General features: G+C 39.4%; 1 protein-coding gene across 1 annotated transcript in view; it reads left to right on the forward strand.

The window, feature by feature from the left end:
* Positions 1-321: 321 nt before the first annotated feature.
* Positions 322-18,369, forward strand: part of si:dkey-166d12.2 (rap1 GTPase-activating protein 1) — a 119,596-nt gene continuing 101,548 nt past the window's right edge. The window contains exon 1 of the mRNA XM_031301959.2: positions 322-396. The gene's annotated coding sequence lies outside the window, so the exon portion shown is untranslated. The remainder of the gene's footprint in view (positions 397-18,369) is intronic.

Genomic DNA, 18,369 nt, shown 5'->3' on the forward strand with positions numbered 1-18,369 from the left:
GTGTGTGTGTGTGTGTGTGTGTGTGGATGGAGGAGTAGTAGGGAGCGCATTGGACGGCGGGGAATGGTCACATGGCAGTGACAGCATGTTCGATTTAAAAGAAAGGAAAAGAGAGGCTTGAGCACCAGATGCGGGCTGATACGTGCCGGGATCTAGCTGAACTCACCTCTTCACTCCGCTGCTGAACAGGGACAGCAGCTTTTAATCCGCTTTTTTAAAAAACAAAAGCGAACCAAAACAAAACAACAAAAAACGCTATTCCACCTATGCGACAATACTAATTTCCTCCCTTCATCTGAACTGCTAAATTAAAACCACTGACGTGGGCTACCTTTTGTTGCGTTCATTATTATAACAGCATCGCGTCCAGACAGGGCACAATTCTCCAAACAAAAGGTAAGAGAAAAATAACTTTCTAAAGCAATCATTTTGGCGTAGTTGTTATTGCTCCCCGATTGTAATCTCGCGTTGTTCCGCGTGGTCCAAACCCAATTAACAACTCGATTCACACAGTTGTTGATTTGTCTTGCAATATCTTATCAATACATCTCATGCATGCTGTGGCTGAGCATGTGCACCTGACAAAGGAAGAGGCAGTTTGATGAGAGTAAACTGCGTCAACATTACATTACTTAAAAAATACTGTAATATAGGCTACTATAGGATTTTACTTACAGCAAACTAATGAAACATTTGATGTGTAATTAATTCAGCCTTCACCAATTATTGCAAAATCCCCCTTTCCAATTTGCAACCCACAAATGACTTACTAAATATAGGGAAATGCATTTGATTTAAGTGATTTAATATGCAGAGACAATCCTGATTAAACCACCAATCCGCCTTTTTTCATTTAATGTATTTTATTACAGTAAATATCTTTTTTATGGCAGCAGTGAGTTTGAAACAAAGGACAACTGACCTCATTGCAGATGAACTTAGAGGAGAAAATATTACAGATCTTTCTCCTTCTTTTATATCCTTTTTATAGTCTTTTTCCACATGGCAGATATCCCTCTTTAACTATTAAAGGGATAGTCTGCTGGTTGCTGAAATTAGCGTTTGTTTTGAAGGCTTCGAGTTTGAATCCTGTCTGTGGAAAAATCTGTCCGTAGAACTCAACAATTTGCCAAACTGTTGTTGGTGGAAAGCTGTGGTAGTGCTTGAATGGGTTTAATGGAGTGAATTTGATGAATATGATTTGATTATTCATAACTACCGGACTATTCAGTGGAGACACATGAAATCATGACCGCTTAGAGATGTCAGCCACTTTATCACCAGGTTCCATTTCATCCCTTGATCTCTACAGCATCTGTAGCAGCAGAGCAGTTATTCCAGTAGTTTTCTGGCCGCTGGTTTGTCCCATCAGAAAATGAAGAAGAGTAAGCAGTAGATACATGTTAATGTAATTGCTTCTACAATCCATGTGGGGAACATGTGTCTATCTGCATTCTAATGATGACCTGCACAGTCAGAGATCCAACCTCTAGTGCTGGGTGTCCTGCATGCCCAGCAGGGTGTAGACACATGCCATGACCTCGCTGCACACTGGGCGGTCCGATCCATCTCCTTCTCTGAATGTCAAACCTGCACGCTCCCTTCTTCTTGTGTGAATAAACAGAAAATTGTACAATGTTGTATACATAAATGCAGCTATTATGCTCTCGCCTTAATTGAAGGTTGTGGTCTTTTAAAGTTTTTTTTGAAGAGTTGGATGAATAGTATATGACAGAGATAACCACCTACAGAACCTGAAACATCTCCAGACAATCTAAAGATGCATACATTTTGTTGCTAGCCACGTGATCTCTAGACATATAAACACACAACAAAATAATGACTAACAAGAGCAAATGGCCAAGAGGAAATATTTATTTCCATCTATAAAAATGGAAGCAAATGGTGCAGTTTACGCTGACTATTTGTGAGTTAACACACATAAACCATTCCTTATCTGCTGTAGGAATAGTTGAATCTATCATCTGTTTATGATGCTGTTTGCCTGGCCAATTAAAACCTTTCATCCTCTAAAGCCTAGTAAAAAAAAGTAGTAGAAAATGTGTTTTAAAATCACACATTTGAATGTTGAATTACGAGACATTGTGGTTTGTTTGGAGCAAATAGTATAATTTCTCCCCCTGATGGGGTTTTCAAAAAATATTAGATTATATTAAATGCTAGAATAATGTTGGATTTATGAGATAATATGACCCAAATCTCTTGTTGCTTAATGCTCAATGTTTGGAATCTGCAGTTCGTTATGAAAGAAGGCCACTCAAAGTGAGCACAGACTCAGGTGGTGAAGTTTGCGCCTGAAAAGTAACCACCACTGATGGTAAAGATGATGCCAGTGACGTGGAGCTGTTCACACAGGGAGCAATGCAGTCAGCGGAGGCTTAGATGGATATTGTTGGAAACTCTTGGACAATCAAAGCTAATTTCTTCAAAAATCAATGTCTTTGGCCTCACAACCAAAATATTATATAGCATTACAAAATTTGAATCATGCAGCTCAGCAAATGTAATCTATCTGTCCAGTTGCTCCTGTAGCCTAAAATACATGAATGAAGCTAATCACCAACTGTGCAATCAGATCAATTAACACTGAAGGAAATCATTCATTTTAACTCTCATTATGTTGCACTCAACAAAACAAGAAGATGCACAAATTCCAAGCAAACCCTTATCCGCTTTGAAAGCAAATGGATTGATTTATGAAAAACAAACCTTTTTGCGTGAATGAAAGCTTAAATCCCTCCTAGCCTCTCTTTTGTTCTTGTTAACGTTGCAGCGGATGTGGCCCCTGCTCTTTTGACACACCTTTAATTAAGTGATAGTGTGTAGTGATAGTGATAATGTGTTTCCAGTAATCCTTAAAGCTTTCAGTGAACCATTCCTCTTGTTCAGGCATTATTTAACCTTCACCTTGTGGACTCTTCACACACCTCTACATGTTTACTGCAAATTGCTGCTTTAAGTCAAGCATTTATAGCCTATGAAAATATCCTTTTGCATAGTCTCGTCTATCTCCTCAGCGCTGCGGAGGAGGGTCTGGCTAGTCCACACAGCATTCCGGGATGGGAGATAAACATGCTCTCGTTTATTGACATTTCTTTAAACCATTCACAATTGTCTTGGGCGGCGCTAAGCTCCAGACGCAATAACAGTGCCTCTGCAAAATAGCCTCTGGAAGGAACTTGTTCAAAAGTTGTTTTAGTGTTGCAACAGACTCTCAGATTGGACAGATAGTCTAGCTAGCTGTCTGGATTTACCCTGCAGAGATCTGAGGAGCAGTTAACCATAGTCGGCCGGAGTTTAGAATACCAACACCAAGAAAGCGGAAGGTGACGGACATCCGGCCAAAAATGAGGGACATCCGGGAGATCTTCTGGCGGCACCGGAGCAATCCCACAAATGAATCGTTACTAGACTATCCTTTGCATGACTCATAGCCAAACGTTAGACAGTGTCCTTGTTTAGGATCCTAGTGGCCTGATGGTAGAGGCTCCTCCTGAGCCTCTCAGTGCTGGTCTACCCGGCCTCAACCGGAACAAAAGGCGGTTTTGCTCTTTAAAGCCTTTTTCTTGCTGTGCCTGGTGTAAATATTGTTTAGTCAGGGTAGGGCGCCGTATATTGTTTGTTCAGCCAAACGAACCACTCTCTGCAGGACCTTGCGGCCCCGTTCGGTGCTGTTTCCGTATCAGGCAGTGATGTTGCCCATAAGGACGCCCTCAATGATGCAGGAGTAAACATTGCTCAGTATTTAAGGGGATACCTGGAATTTCTCCAGGCATCTGAGGTGAAATAGTCTCTGCCTTGCCTTTCTCCTCCACTGAGTCAGTATGCAGCGCCCAGGTAAGACCCTCGATGATGTGGACACTTGAAGCTGTCCACCCTCTCCACGAGGACCCGTTGATATTAAGGGGGGCGTAGTTCCTTACCTGCTTCTTCCCGAGTCCACTATCATCTCTTTAGTCTTGCTAGCTTTCTTAAGTAGGTTGTCCTGACACCAGCGGTTCAGGTCCTCTACTTCTTTCAGGTAGGCCTTTTCATTGTTGTCTGTGATCAGACCTACCACAGCTGTCGTCTGCAAACTGGATGATTTATTATCTGTATAAGAAATGCCAGTAACACTAAGTGAATGTAACAAATAACATTTAATCATAAAAAGGACACGTTGTTTTAAATCAGAGTACTGCAGCTATAAAAGCTTACAGATATTTCACAATGTTACATAAATATGTGCTCCTTTTTATAAAAGTTGGAACATTCAAGGACGTTGCTCCATCAAAGTGTTTTGTTTGAAAGCTTCTAAAAAACATTACACTGTCACTGTGCTCTGACATTTCAAAATCGGTTGGTTAAGAACCCAATTGATAACGATCAAAATGTAAAACCCTCAGAAGCCATAACTGATGCACCACTGGTCTGATTTTGATGCATTGGGGCAAAGAGGTGCCTTGTTGCTTGAGGGGTTCCTCCATTATTCTTGAGGGATACCTTTTGTCTTTTATTTTCTATTCTTCATAATGGCACAGTAAACCTACAACAGGACTGGAAGACATGCTATAGTCTGTCTGGGAATTATATATTTGCACCCAATCAAACAGCTATTCTTGCTCTGCAGCAATGTACATCCGAAATCTGAAATACTCACTGTGGTTGTTCCTTATGTTCCACTTCCATTTTTCTATCAACTATAACTTCATGTGTATTAGCTTTTCTGGATGTATCTGAAAGTGTTTGTAAACCATGTGCACATTTAGATAAATCCATTATTTCTCATGGAAATGTTATTCTTAATTACTACTGGACATAAAAGTCAAAACACTTTCCTCCTTATTATACATTAACACAAAAACAGATGGGACGAAGGAGAGATGCATTTGTTGTTGAATGCATTTAAAGTGCAATATGTGATGTGTGCCCTTCTTTTCTAAACAGTAGTACAGACAGACAGACAGACAGACAGACAGCCCGAGACACACACACACACACACACACACACACACACACACACACACACACACACACACACAGTTTGCCTCATTTTGTTGGCTGACATTGATTTTTACAAAGGATGAAAAGATGAAAGGGATTTTTTTTGTATGTTAAGCTTATAAACCAAAGATGAGGGACAAGTGAGAGGAAGAAAAACCTGCACAGCTAGCTACATCATAAAGCTACTGCAAATCTAAATGTTGGTTTTAGATACAAAACATATGAAGAGCATATATAATATGATGCTTTGTTACAAATTAAACTAGCCAACAGCCTATATACAAGTACAGCTGAATCAATTAGTTGATTAGTTGAGTTTGATAGTTGTTTAAGTCATTAATGCAATATGCCAAACATTTCATGATTTCCGCTTCTCAAATGTGATGATTTGCTGCTTTTCCTTCTAACTTATTTTTAATCATTTTGCGGTTTGTCCTATTGTTTTGACAAACCAAAGCATTGTGAAGATGTCCCCTTTGGGCTCTGGGTAATTTTGATTGTCAGTTTTCACTATTTTAGAATTTTTACGAACTAAACAATCAATAGGCTATAATCCATAATGGAAATAATCATTAGTTTTAGTCCTATACAAAAAAGTAAAAAAACAATAGCTGCACCTGAAAGACAGCAGTAAAATCCTGCTTTTATATTAATGCATGAGTAATAATAATCTAATATATAGTAGTTTAACAGTACAGGGGGTGTTTTTCTGTTTTCCTTTAACTACCTGTGCTGATTATAGTTATAGGTATTATACATACTTTTACTCAAGTAACATTTACAGTGCATGAGTTTGATTGTACAAAAGTATCTTTGTAGTGTGGTGTATTTTTACTTCAGTAAAGAATCTGAATACTTGCTCAAACATTGCAGAGACCAGGAACTTGTGTTGTTCTTAGTCTATGGCCATCATCTCCATGTTTGACTTTGTCTGAAGATAAACAGAGAGTGGACAATAGCAAGACAAATCGCTGTTTACCTTTACAGTAATGCTTAATGAGTTCTACCACTGATTCCCCTGAAAGTCTCCTGCTGCTGTACCGAAGGAGGATCGATGCCACTGTTGCACAGCAGGAAATCCATCGCTTCACAGCACTCTAGTAAAGAAATGTGAACAGACCAATTTATAGCTTGCCACATTTATGTAAGGTACAGCAAAAAGGCCTGTTTACCTCAGAAAAAGACATCTCCCAAAAGCCACTGACACAGACTGTGACAAATGTGCAAATAATTTGCCCATCACATTCTCAACATCCACTTCTTTTCTCGCCCAAATGTAATGCAGTTGTGAATATGTTGATGGGTATTTTGTAACTGGCCAGTATCAACTGGATATTTAATTTACTCCAGTTCTATTGATATAGTTGGTCTCTACAGTTGACAACAGATGATGACAGTAAACAATTTGCAATTCGAATATAGCTGGTCAACACTGTTCATTTTATAATAATATTATTGATCTCTCTGTGCTCCCTAGGATGAACAGCTAACAATTTAATCCAGGTGGGATGATTTAAAACAGCTCGGCACGTTGGGTAATGGAACACATAGCAATGTGTCTGACTATAAAACCAGCAATAACCAGTGTGTGTCATCGCTATTATTATTGTTATTTGTGTGTATAAGGTTTCGAAATCAACTAGCATTCTTACACAAAGTAACTGGTATACCGTGGTAGCGCCACAATTGTAAAATCTAAACCACAAAGTGTCAAGATACACAGAATCTGCAAACAGTAAAAACAACATGTGACTCAAACCAGGGTACGGTAGTATATTGATTTGCTAACATATTGCCAAAAAAGTACAATAACTGTTTTAGAATGGCTTCTCTATTTTCTAAAATCATTGTTGTTATTAATGAAATGTTTGTCCAACAGGCCTTTTAGACTAAACATAGACATTTTGGCTTATAATAGCAAAAGCAGAGGTGTTATTAACGATGGCTCATGGCAGTGTGACAGTAAGCCAGCTTGCACAGCACTAGGAACAATGAAAAACAAAGCAACTAAATGTAATTCATCCATCATTAAATGTATTACCAGTGTTTCCTATGTGACGTGTCAACATTTCTTCTGTGCCTAGCCATTTAGGGACTGTTCGTTATTTATTTCAGGGGCCACCGGAGGAGTTTCAGGACCTTTAGCCAAAGTAGACCTGATCCTCCCTTCACCAGCAATACATTTTAGATGACCCTCCCCAACAATTTATTGACACCCTTTGTACTGGTTCGTGCTTTGCAAAGACATACAGAAAGCCATTTTTTTTTTTTTTTTTACAGCCATAACATATGTTACTAAACCTCTGCATTCCCATCTTACGCCTCACACTCCTCTGTTATGGTGTGGTGGCCATTTCAGTAGATTTACTCACTAACATAGTTGTGGAAACACAATAAGCATGGAAACTAAATGCACACTTCCTGCATTATTGCATTACGGTACTTCAAATACTAAGTTACTCCTCTAGTAAACTAGTATTCACATGAAATAAAACAGTAAAACATTGAGACCATTCAGCAAAGCACACTGGGTAATTCAACACTGGTTGCTATAGAGGGTTTTCATGACTCGTCATCAGACCATAAGTCGCCATATTGGAGGTACTCCGCATCACAACAAAGCACAGGCACTGAAGTAGAGCCCGAACGGCGTCAAGGAAAATGGTTAATTATTGCCGTGTTTTAGGTTGTACAAATAGGTCAGACTGAGAAAAACATTTGGAATATTATTGACTTCCAAAAGTTATTAAAAACCAGGGAGAGGAATGCCAGAAGTCATCAGAGGAAAGGAAGCGCTTGTGGTTGGCAAAGCTCAACCAGGATCTACGAGGGAAAAATCTGTCTTGTTCGGTCTTTGAAATGAAAATAAACGATTGAGAGTCACTTGGCCACACCTTGAGTATCACAATGATATCATACAGTTAAGGTTAGGTTGATTAAAGACGTTATTGCATTGCTTACTTTGGCCTTCACAACACAACGGTCGTTAATGACTTGGTACTGCGTCTCCCTCACCCATCCACACACCATCTGGTTATAAGCCTCCAAACTTTTGTAGGATTTAAGGTCTTCCGCTGTGTATGGGCTTGGCGAAAAAACAGGTAGTTGACTATATCAGTATATGCAACTGAAGGAAGAATCACCGGGTCGCCATAGGTCCAAGAAGAGGGAGCCAACTTGTAGGGATCTGCACCGCCATATTACTAAATATCAAAATATCGCGCCTTTTTTGTGGTCCAAGTCCTTCCATGCCTTTGCATCTTGGACGCGTTTTGATGAGCTTTTCTGTTGTTTAGACATAGACAAGTATTAAAGTATCCAAAGTGCACAATACTCCGTTACTCCATTCAGTTGTTTACACCGAGTGCCTCCAATATGGCCGCACATCTAGGTTACCGCCCAGAACGTGACGTCGGTGAAAACCCTCTATGGACTCGTCACTAGGCTTCCTCAGTCATTGTATATTTTAGCATAGGTAAGCTTGCCGAAGCTGAACATTATCCAAAACTCCATTTCTCAGACGAGCGTCAATTTGGGAGCTTGCATGCTACCACTCCCTCCTTCTCAAATGCCTTGAAAAGGCTGTCGTTTATATATATATATATATATATATATATATATATATATATATATATATATATATATATATATATATATATATATATATAAATAATACCACCGGGACCAAAAGAATATTTGAGTCTGGTATGGCTGCAGCCTGGAGACCTCCCATCTCATGCCCTCCCAGCTTGGTGCAGTCCGCAAGCTTTGACTTTTCAAAATAAAAGCTTGTGTCTGGTCCGTTATGTTTTCGTACGGTGTTTTGGATGTTTTTGAACAAAACAGTACAGCAATCATGCTAATGAATACAATTTTTTTTCATCAGATGTCTTGTTACAACACGATGGAGCTAGCAAAGCAGTTTTGTGTTTAGATGTGCAAGCGGGATTTATTCAGTTTGGGAAATCCCACGGTCTCTAAAGCTACAGTTCAAATTGTCTGGCTGACTAAATATGGAGGGAACCATCTGCTAGCGATAGGGGCCGAGACAGAGAGAGCTACATGGATAAATATGCACCAAACAAGCCACTTTGAAATGTTGCTGTTCTCATGAATACAAAAGTTGGGTGACCTTCCCCCTAGACTAAAAAAAATTGGATGACCCTCCCCTCAACAAAGAATAAAAAGACATCACCATCCCCTATTTTCCTCCGGTGGTCCATACCATAAATACCGAACGGTCCCTTAAGAACACAAATAGATGCCCCATCACGCATACTACGGATATTACTTCCAACTTTTGTGGTAAGCCATGACTTATTTTGTTAATCATAACAAAAATAAGAGATGAATGGTTTGTCCATATTTTGATGTGTTAGTTTAAAAAGCTGTTGTGAAAGTTGCATGCATAGCATCAATCTTTATCTATGTTTATAACTACCACTTAAATATGGAGGGACTGTTGTTAGGCAATGATACTTAAGCTAGCGTTAGCTACAAAAAGAAAAACCCAATAAGCTAACAGTGCAAACATATTAGGTAAGCTAATAGCTAATGTTAGCTGGTTAACTGCTAGGTTAGCTAACACAAACTAGGTTTTACATATTTGTAGCTATTGCGGTCAGTGAATCTTTTGTTAAACAGTAATGTCAGCTACTAAAACATGATTTTGATGTTAACTGGCTTTTGCAAGGGTAAGAGAGTAGAGTAAACTTTATTGTCCCCAAGGGTAGATATGTCGTGAGCACAGTGCTACATTCTGTTGTCCACCAGTCTCTTTAATTACAGACACCTACACATAATTGACCATTATTAGGTGTGACTTAATTTTATTAGCCAGCTGTGCAGCTCGGTCTCGCTTTAAAGAAACTGGTTCAGTGTCATCGCAAATCACTAGTTTTAAGCATGCAATCGTTAGACCAAAGACAACGGCTTCTCTAGAGCTAATAGCTTTATTTGTTCCCATTTCCACACAAATCTAATCTAATCTCTCTAATCTTATTCAGTGTTACAGTAAATGTATTATGGGAAATGTGATAATAAAAGTAAAGCTGTAAAGCTTAGCTCTGCCTTTGCTTAGGCCTATGTGATTTGTGTTATTGTTTTAAAGGCCCCTTGTTTTTTTTTTTATGTTTTATCACTGCTCACTTAATCCTTCTATTAAATCTTTTTGTGTCTGCACAATGTAATTAATGCCATAATGATATAAAGGGCGGATAAATCAACAGATGAGAGAAGAAAGAAAGCATCCAGAAGTTTGCTTACAACACTGTGTCCTGCTGATACATTAGCAAAATAAAGAATTGTAAATTAAAATTATACCTAAAAACCATGATTAAACAATACATTTATTGTCAAACATTTTTCTTCTATAATTTCCTCTTTTTACATCTTTGTGTTGAACTGTTGCCCTGTCAGTGAAGCACTGTAATGCAGCTCCTTGCAGTCTGTTGGTAGTGTTACAAATATGAGAAATAGAGGCTCTCTCAGCCATTATAAACAGGAAACTTGTTTGGTATTCTGTGGTGCTGCCAGAGATCCCATTTCATGTAACCCCTTATTACCAGAAAGAAGCACTAGACCAGCCTAATCATTTTCCTCTTCCATTAATAGTGAGGCTGTTTTCATATGCATGTAATAAATGTCTAGCAGCCAACTTTGTACTCTCCCAAAGACAGGTCTGAGCATTTTCAGAAGGATGCTATTTGTTTTTTCTTGCGCCACTGATTTGTTCTTTGATAGCTTTTGCCACTGTTGTTCACAGCGCAATGGAATCCATTATCCTTTAGGTATCAGCACCCTGGCAGAGACAGAGCACGATATCAAAAAATCCTCCACTGTCATTACATTCTTTTTTGCTGGGACAAGACGGGCACATTATCACATTTTAGACATTTTTCTGTGATTTTAACAAATCCCTCCGTCTTCACAGGAAAATGACTGAATATGAGGTTTAGTGTTTCCTTTAGGATTTGTTTTAGCAGTGGGGGCAGCTCTGTCCGAACAACAACCCCCCCTGCCGCCAAATGTTTTACGTATGAAACAGAACTGACTCTTCGTTGCAACACAAACAAATATATTTATTCACCTCTATTCACATACAATGAGGCATATTTTCAGTTGTGATTGAACTGTAATTTTTGAGGAACTATAGGGCACTTAATATTTACAACAGGTCTACACTTAGAACGGACCCACTGCAGTGACGTTTTTGGTGGAGCTGTTCGTTTAATAGTCGACTCGGAAGAAAGCGAACGTTTTGACAATAAACTACATCAACACAACAGTATGTGGAGTTAAACTGTATGGGCCCAATAACATCTGAATAGTTATACTTGTTAAATTGCAATGTGACCGGTAGCCAACATTATGTCGGCCGGATAATTTAAAAGGCAACCGCGACTACATTTTTTGTACAGCCCTATTTCTGATACTGTGGTGGCAAATATTTTGCCATGGTGGGCCGCCACTACAAAATCAACATAGAGGAAACACTGAGGTTTCAGCCGAGTCATTGCTCTTCTGTCCTCCTGAGGAGCATCAGCCCTAATGCTGAGAGAGAGAGAAAGAGAGACAGATTTCAATTTATGTGAGACAGTTTGTGGAGAGGTTTAGAGAAGCAGTATTGGACATCTGTAAAACATGAGCAGCAGCAATTCATTATCTTAATAGCTAAGACCTGGAACCATGAGTGGGAACAATGTTCTGCAGACGGTGGTTGTGCAGTCTGAGCAGTTGACCCTATGGACTGGGGGTACTGTTTTTCTCTATTTTCTCAATACTACTGCTTTGTTTGTTAGTAGTTTTAATTTGGATCAAAAGAATGAGGAAATAAAGAAAACTCATACCTGAAAACATTCCAGCTTAAGGGGGTAAGGATAGCTGTATCGGCAACGATGTGAGCATCCACACGGATGAACGATAACGTTCTGTAAACAGCGGCGGCAAAGAATGTGCTTGCACGTTCCAGCTGACAATACTTGAAGCTATAGTGCGTAGTTTCTGTGGAATTCTAAATAATGACAATAAAACTGTCGGCGCGTCCACATGATACAAGCCTGTGTGATTGCGCACGTGCCCCCACCCCTCCTCCACACAGTTTCTAGTAGCCAAGGAGGACACAGAGGATTAAAAAAAACATGATGGACTCTTCAAAAGAGGTAATTATCTTCACTCGAGTTTCTGCGCCGACACCAGTTTCTGAACATAGCCATACTGAGAAATACAGAGAGAGTTGTGTGGAGCTGATAGTCTTAATTAGCTTTGTAGCAACTCATTTGGCAATGGCTTGAATGTAACAGATGTTTATTAATATCAAAAAGTTACACACTAAAGCTTTAATACACTATTAGCGACGTGTGAATACAGGAATACAGGAATGTCCGCAGTAATATCCTGCATATTGGTGAATTCAGGTACATTTAATGAACCTAAAAATATAAGGTTATTGTCTACCGGCAGTCCCCAGGGACCTTTGTGCTGCCAATCTTTCTGCATTGCCATCCTTTGTGCCATGTTGTAAAGTCAGATGGATTTTAATTGGCAGTCCGTTGATTGGACACAACAAGTCCCTGTCTTCAAAATAGTGTTTTGAAAGACTGCAAAGTTTTAATTGCAACAGCCACATTTAATTTAAGTACAATTTACATAATTAACATTGTGATGATTAATCTGTGAAGATGAGATAAAGAGTGTAAAGAATTACCACTTGTAAGTCAATTTCGGATGTTTTTCTGTGCGTATGGCTCTTCTAAAACTGTTTTCTGAGGTACAGCAACTCTAGCTACATGTATCCTTTAAGCTTGTCATATTCTTGTTATATGCTTGTCAGTGTTTGTTGAGATTATGAAAGGTGTTCATTCGTTATGGTAAAATTTATGGTAATTTTTGGGGGGCTGTAGGTTTGTTGTGCTGTTGAAATGTATTGGAAATAAATTGGACAGTTTAGTGCTTTTATATTTGCAGGGTTGCTGCTAAATGTCTGGAAATCTTCAGTCAGCTTTTCACCATTTACAGATTCTCCTCTGAAATATGTTCTCAGAATCTCAAATCATTTTTCTTTGAAGATGAGACTCAGTGAGTTGCAAAATTGCATCGAACAAACGATTTGTGAGATTAAAAAAAAAATAGTAGCCTTGGTTTGAACTCCATGGTGTAATTACATAAAAAACAGCCTGTTCTTCATGAACATTGGGCTGCTAGAGAATACAAAATGACAAAATGTGTTGGAAATGATGATGACTACTCATTTATCTCTCATACATATCCCTCAGTAATCATGTTTATTATAATTTAGAATGTGCACAATGATTAGCAAAGCTAAATTGGTTATGAAACATAGGGTCACAGTGGGAGCCTTTAAATAACACAAACATTAGCAGCCTGGGGTTTTGTGCTGGGGCGGAGGATGACACATTCTTTATTTGTAAAAACTGTCAAATCCACATGCATGCTGTACCAAGGCAGTGCACAATAGACCAGTGGATTACCGGTTGCTGGTTGACTATTGTTTAGTAATAACCAGGGGTGCTTTTTTTTTTTTAGCTGTGAGATGCCAGTGCATCTTACATAAAATCATTGAGATATTGCTTGTGATTATATAGATAAACATGTACCAAATACCTTTCCCATTCACAATGACCAGTCAACTAGAGGAGCAGTTGTAAGGAGTATACAGAATACAGCACTGGTAATGAAGCCAGCAAAAGGAAATTCATCAGTAACTTAATACTAGGCTAAAAAAGCAGTGTTTTCCTGCCGCCTCTAGCTGAAGGATTCAGGTTTTTCGCCCCTGTGACGCCTCTGATGAGTGTGACCAGAAATGTGATGTCACTAGGGCGACCACTACCTCACCCGGTAGAGCGTGCGCCCCATGTAGGCTGAGTGCTTAGCAGCTGCCTGGGATCAAATCATGACCACGAATGTCATCCCTTCGCTCTCTCTCTCTCTCCCCACTTTCCTGTCTATCTGTACTATCCAATAAAAGCCCAAAAAATAATCATAAAAAAAGAAAAGATGAGAAAAGAAATGTGATGTCACTGTGTACCCCAAGTACACTTCTTTATCACTGTAGCGAGGGGAGAAATTAAACCACTGAAACAGGATTTACAGCTAGCGTTAAGTTGCTATTTAAATCTTTTCTAATTGATTCTTTTCCACTTAACTAGCTGTAAATGTGGCACCTGTAAACATACATACAGAGAGACATACATGCCCAATCCCTGTGTGGTTGGTTTAAATAAATGCCAATAAACCAGAGCACGTTTTTCTCCCATTCCGAAATCATGTATGGCCAAGCAAGCCTGCTTGATTGCGCGCGCGCCCCCACCCCTCCTCTACACAGTTTCTAGCAGCCAAGGAGGATACGGAGGATTAAAAAAAACATGATGGACCCTTCAAAAGAGGTAATTATCTTCAATCGAGTTTCTGCGCCGACACCAGTTTCTGAACATAGCCATACTGAGAAATACAGAGAGAGTTGTGTGGAGCTGATAGTCTTAATTAGCTTTGTAGCAACTCATTTGGCAATGGCTTGAATGTGCTGTGGAGGAAGGGCTGGCAATGCCCTCACCAGTAGGTGTGGTGTAAGCCACATAGAAGAAGTGGTAGTTGTGAGTCTGGCCCCTGGTCTAGCATGGATGTGTGTACCTGGTGCTGCTGTAAATTAATGCATGTTTTGCGTCCTGCCAGATGAGTAATAAAAAGATGGTTTTTCTACACCACTAATGCCATTGCAGTCTGAATGGTGTAAAAACACAACATTGACATAAAACACAACATTGACATAAAACTGCCTTATAAAGTAGTTTTGGTGAATGTGTTGGCAAACAGTTACACATCCAGCAGACACAGAGAAGCTTTAGCACTCTTTTGGAGTCATGCAGGTCCTTTTAACTCTGGCCTGGTCTCTACTTAATCCTGAGGGAAATATCTAGCTCTTTAGCTACTAAATGCTGTATTTACATTAAGTACAGTTAGTTTATCAGAGCTTTTTTGCTGAGTAAAGTTGCCTGTGCTGCTGGAAACGACATTGACGAGACTGGTGAGACTGAACCAGAAGTTGAGGGCCGTAAAAACCAAAACACAATGAGCTGAAAGACACTCTTGATTTTATTACGACTGATATCAAAGTGTGGGGTCTGGGTGTCCTCCCCCAGGGTTATTTTGAGCGTCAAAGACTTCATTTCCTGCATTCTGATACACTTTTATGCACCAATTTATGGTGGGAATACCTTTATTTATCCTATGAGAAGGGAAAACACAGATGACATTCAAAATATATCCAACATATAATGGAATATAAAGCAGTAAGGGGGCTTTCACATCAGGGAGCTAAGCCTGGATCACAAAAGTTGAACGAAAAACCAACAAGGACAAAATAAAATAGGCTACTTATATTTGTCTTAAATGTGTGGTGAAGGGAGGATACTGGCGTTAGTGTCGGCGGAGCATTTGGGCCCGGTCGCTACGCACACACCACACACTGCGTTCAGCAGGTCGATGAAAGATGAGAAAAGTCTCGCTGCATGTTCTGCAGCGTTAGTTTAGTTTGCACATTACTCAAATACCTGTATTTGTGAATATACATATCTGAAGTGAAAGTTCTGTCACAAAACTATGTTGTTTCGTATCATTGCACATTTTTAAGTGGGTATATGGAAATCCTGGAGACTGCGTATACCTGCGTATCACGTAGACTACACCACTGCTTAGAGCTGTACAGTGTCAATTGATTAGGCAGCATCTCTTAAGTGAAATCCTTTGCAGTTTCTCTGGACATTACCTGTTAAACAAGAATAGTCTCTTGTGCTGTGGGAAAAAGGGTAATGGGCGACTAGAACTGTGGAAAGGCCAGATGGCAGGAATGAGTTTACTGATGACAGTCATCATACACTCTGGGGCTGATGGGCAATGTGTGCTGCACAATCTCTTCCATTACTCATGCAGCATGAGGACCTTGGCTCTGTCACCTCTGTCATTAACTACGTAGTGTTATGACAGCCACCTCTGACTCTACACGCACGCACGCACACACACACACACACACACACACACACAAGAGAAAGACATGAAGTCCTTGCTGGGATGCTGAAGTGCTTACCTGCACTATTACCTACCTATTGATACATTATTGATTTATACATTAATTTTCAACCTTTTCAACGTCCCCCAAATTTATACATAACATTTAATCTTTTTGATGAGAATGTTCAAAGTATAGAAAGTACTGCAGTAACTACGAATGAACAGAAAAGTTTATTTCGGAATTGACAATCAACCAGCCATTGTCCAAAATTTTCTTTTGCTGTGATTTTTAACAGCTTTTGAGACATATGACACTAAAGAAATCTGCAATCAACAGCTCATACATTTTACATGTGTCTGGAGGAAGTGTTTTGAAACAAAGACATGGAAACACCAATTTACCGAAGTCTGATTGGAAAAATGTGTTCATAGGCAACACAAGGCTGTTTTTTGGGGATGAGTAATTTTTCTTGTGTCTGCCCACACTACAGGCTTCTTACAGCATTTCATAGTGTAGGCACTGTAGTGGCGATTTGTCCTCAGATTGAACAAAAACAAACTCAAAATCAAACAGCCACAGAGTCATCGAAAGAATGAATCTTGCGCAGAGATAAAAACGTTCATTGTCCATGCCAAGATGGCATTTTGTGAGGTTCATTTTCCCATTTTTCGGCGAACAAACATTTTAACAAAGGAACAATGGTGTCTCTAGGCTCTGGTAAAAAACCATCAACCCTATCCTGGTGCGTGGTACTTTCAAAACAAAAGCACTAGCAGATACTTAAAGTAACCAAAATAAAAGATACTTGTGATATACTGTAATTAAACTTATGTAGCTGTATAATTCAAACAAAACAGAAAAATAAATAAGTAAATATTTAACTATTTAAATATAACAAAACAATGAATTTGCTCCAACAGGCACCCTGCCTCCGCTTAAATACAAAGGTTCAGAAGAAATTATAACATTTAAAGTTATGAGCTAACAATATTAAATGTTATGATCTTCAGTTAATGAGCAGTGGCACAACACCACACAGCAAAAGCTGTATATTTAATGAGTGAGGTGATTGTTTAAGGCGTCATCTGGTAAACAATGAGATGAGATGTGGCAGGATCTGTCTGATTCAGCTTAGCAGGTGATTGATTGCTCAATTACACCGTATGTTCACTTTGCAGTAATTAGGAACCCACAAAATGTTGGGAATGTCAAGTTGAGAAAAGTAGAAACAAACAAATCAATTAGGGACAGACCAAATATCGGCCCTGGCAGATTATTGGGCCGTTTTTTGGCAGTTTGCAGATTATCTGTATTGGCATTTTATTTGCCAGATAACTAATAAAATTAATTAATTAAAGTGTGCTACTTTGGTTCGGCTACAGCTCTGTGTCTGTCCCTCTGCTTCGGTTTCACTCACCACTGAGTCTGACGTAATGTCCCGCCCACAACACTCTTATTTTTTGGGCTTTTCTGCCTTTTAATGGACTAGATGAGAAAGGGGAGAGAGAAGGGGAAGACATGCAGGAAATCGTCCCAGGTCAGATTCGAACCCTGGACCTCTGCGTCGAGGCATAAACCTCTCAGTATATGTGCGCCTGCTCTACCCTATACCCTATGCTCTATCAAATAATTGCTTAAAGCATTTAAACAAAGTTTTGTGTTGGAGTTTGTAACATTCCAAAATCCTAAAAATTTGATTTAAGATTTTCATTTTCACTGTAAATGCATACCGGTTCCAAATATCGGTTATGGGTTTCATTAACTACTAATAACCGATATTGGTATCGGCATCGGCCTTGAAAACCAGTATCGGTCGATCTCTAAAATCAATCACAATTAGACGCTGATGTGTGCACCGCCGGTAAAAAACCAGGCTGAAGTTAATTAGATGAGTGGGCATCAAGTTAAGGGTGAAACCCTGTATGTTTCAAGAACATATCTTGTATCACTGACACAAATGCAAAGGCAGGGGACAACTGTAAACAAGTGAAACTATTTCAACAGTTTTTTTTTTCTATTGTTATAAAATATATCAAGCGTCTGAATCTGAGGAAAAATGACTTAAGACATATTTTATGGAAGGGGCATCTATCTGCTGGTGGAAGCACTGCCTCTGTAGTGCAGTGATTAATGGACAGTATTAGCAAGAAGCCAGTGTGTAAATCTAAGCCCTCTTTTTATGTAAACCTCAGCCTGTCAGATCTAATAAAAAGACAGACTGGATGCTACATCCAGGCCAGGGCCAGACAGTCTAGTGATGCAGTGGTTATGATGACGCAATGAGAGATAGAAATGCGAGGTCGGGAGAGCCTGGACCTCAGACCACAAGTCTGCAGGAG

This window comes from Sander lucioperca, chromosome 6 (genome assembly GCF_008315115.2).
Source record: "Sander lucioperca isolate FBNREF2018 chromosome 6, SLUC_FBN_1.2, whole genome shotgun sequence".
NCBI lineage: Eukaryota > Metazoa > Chordata > Actinopteri > Perciformes > Percidae > Sander > Sander lucioperca.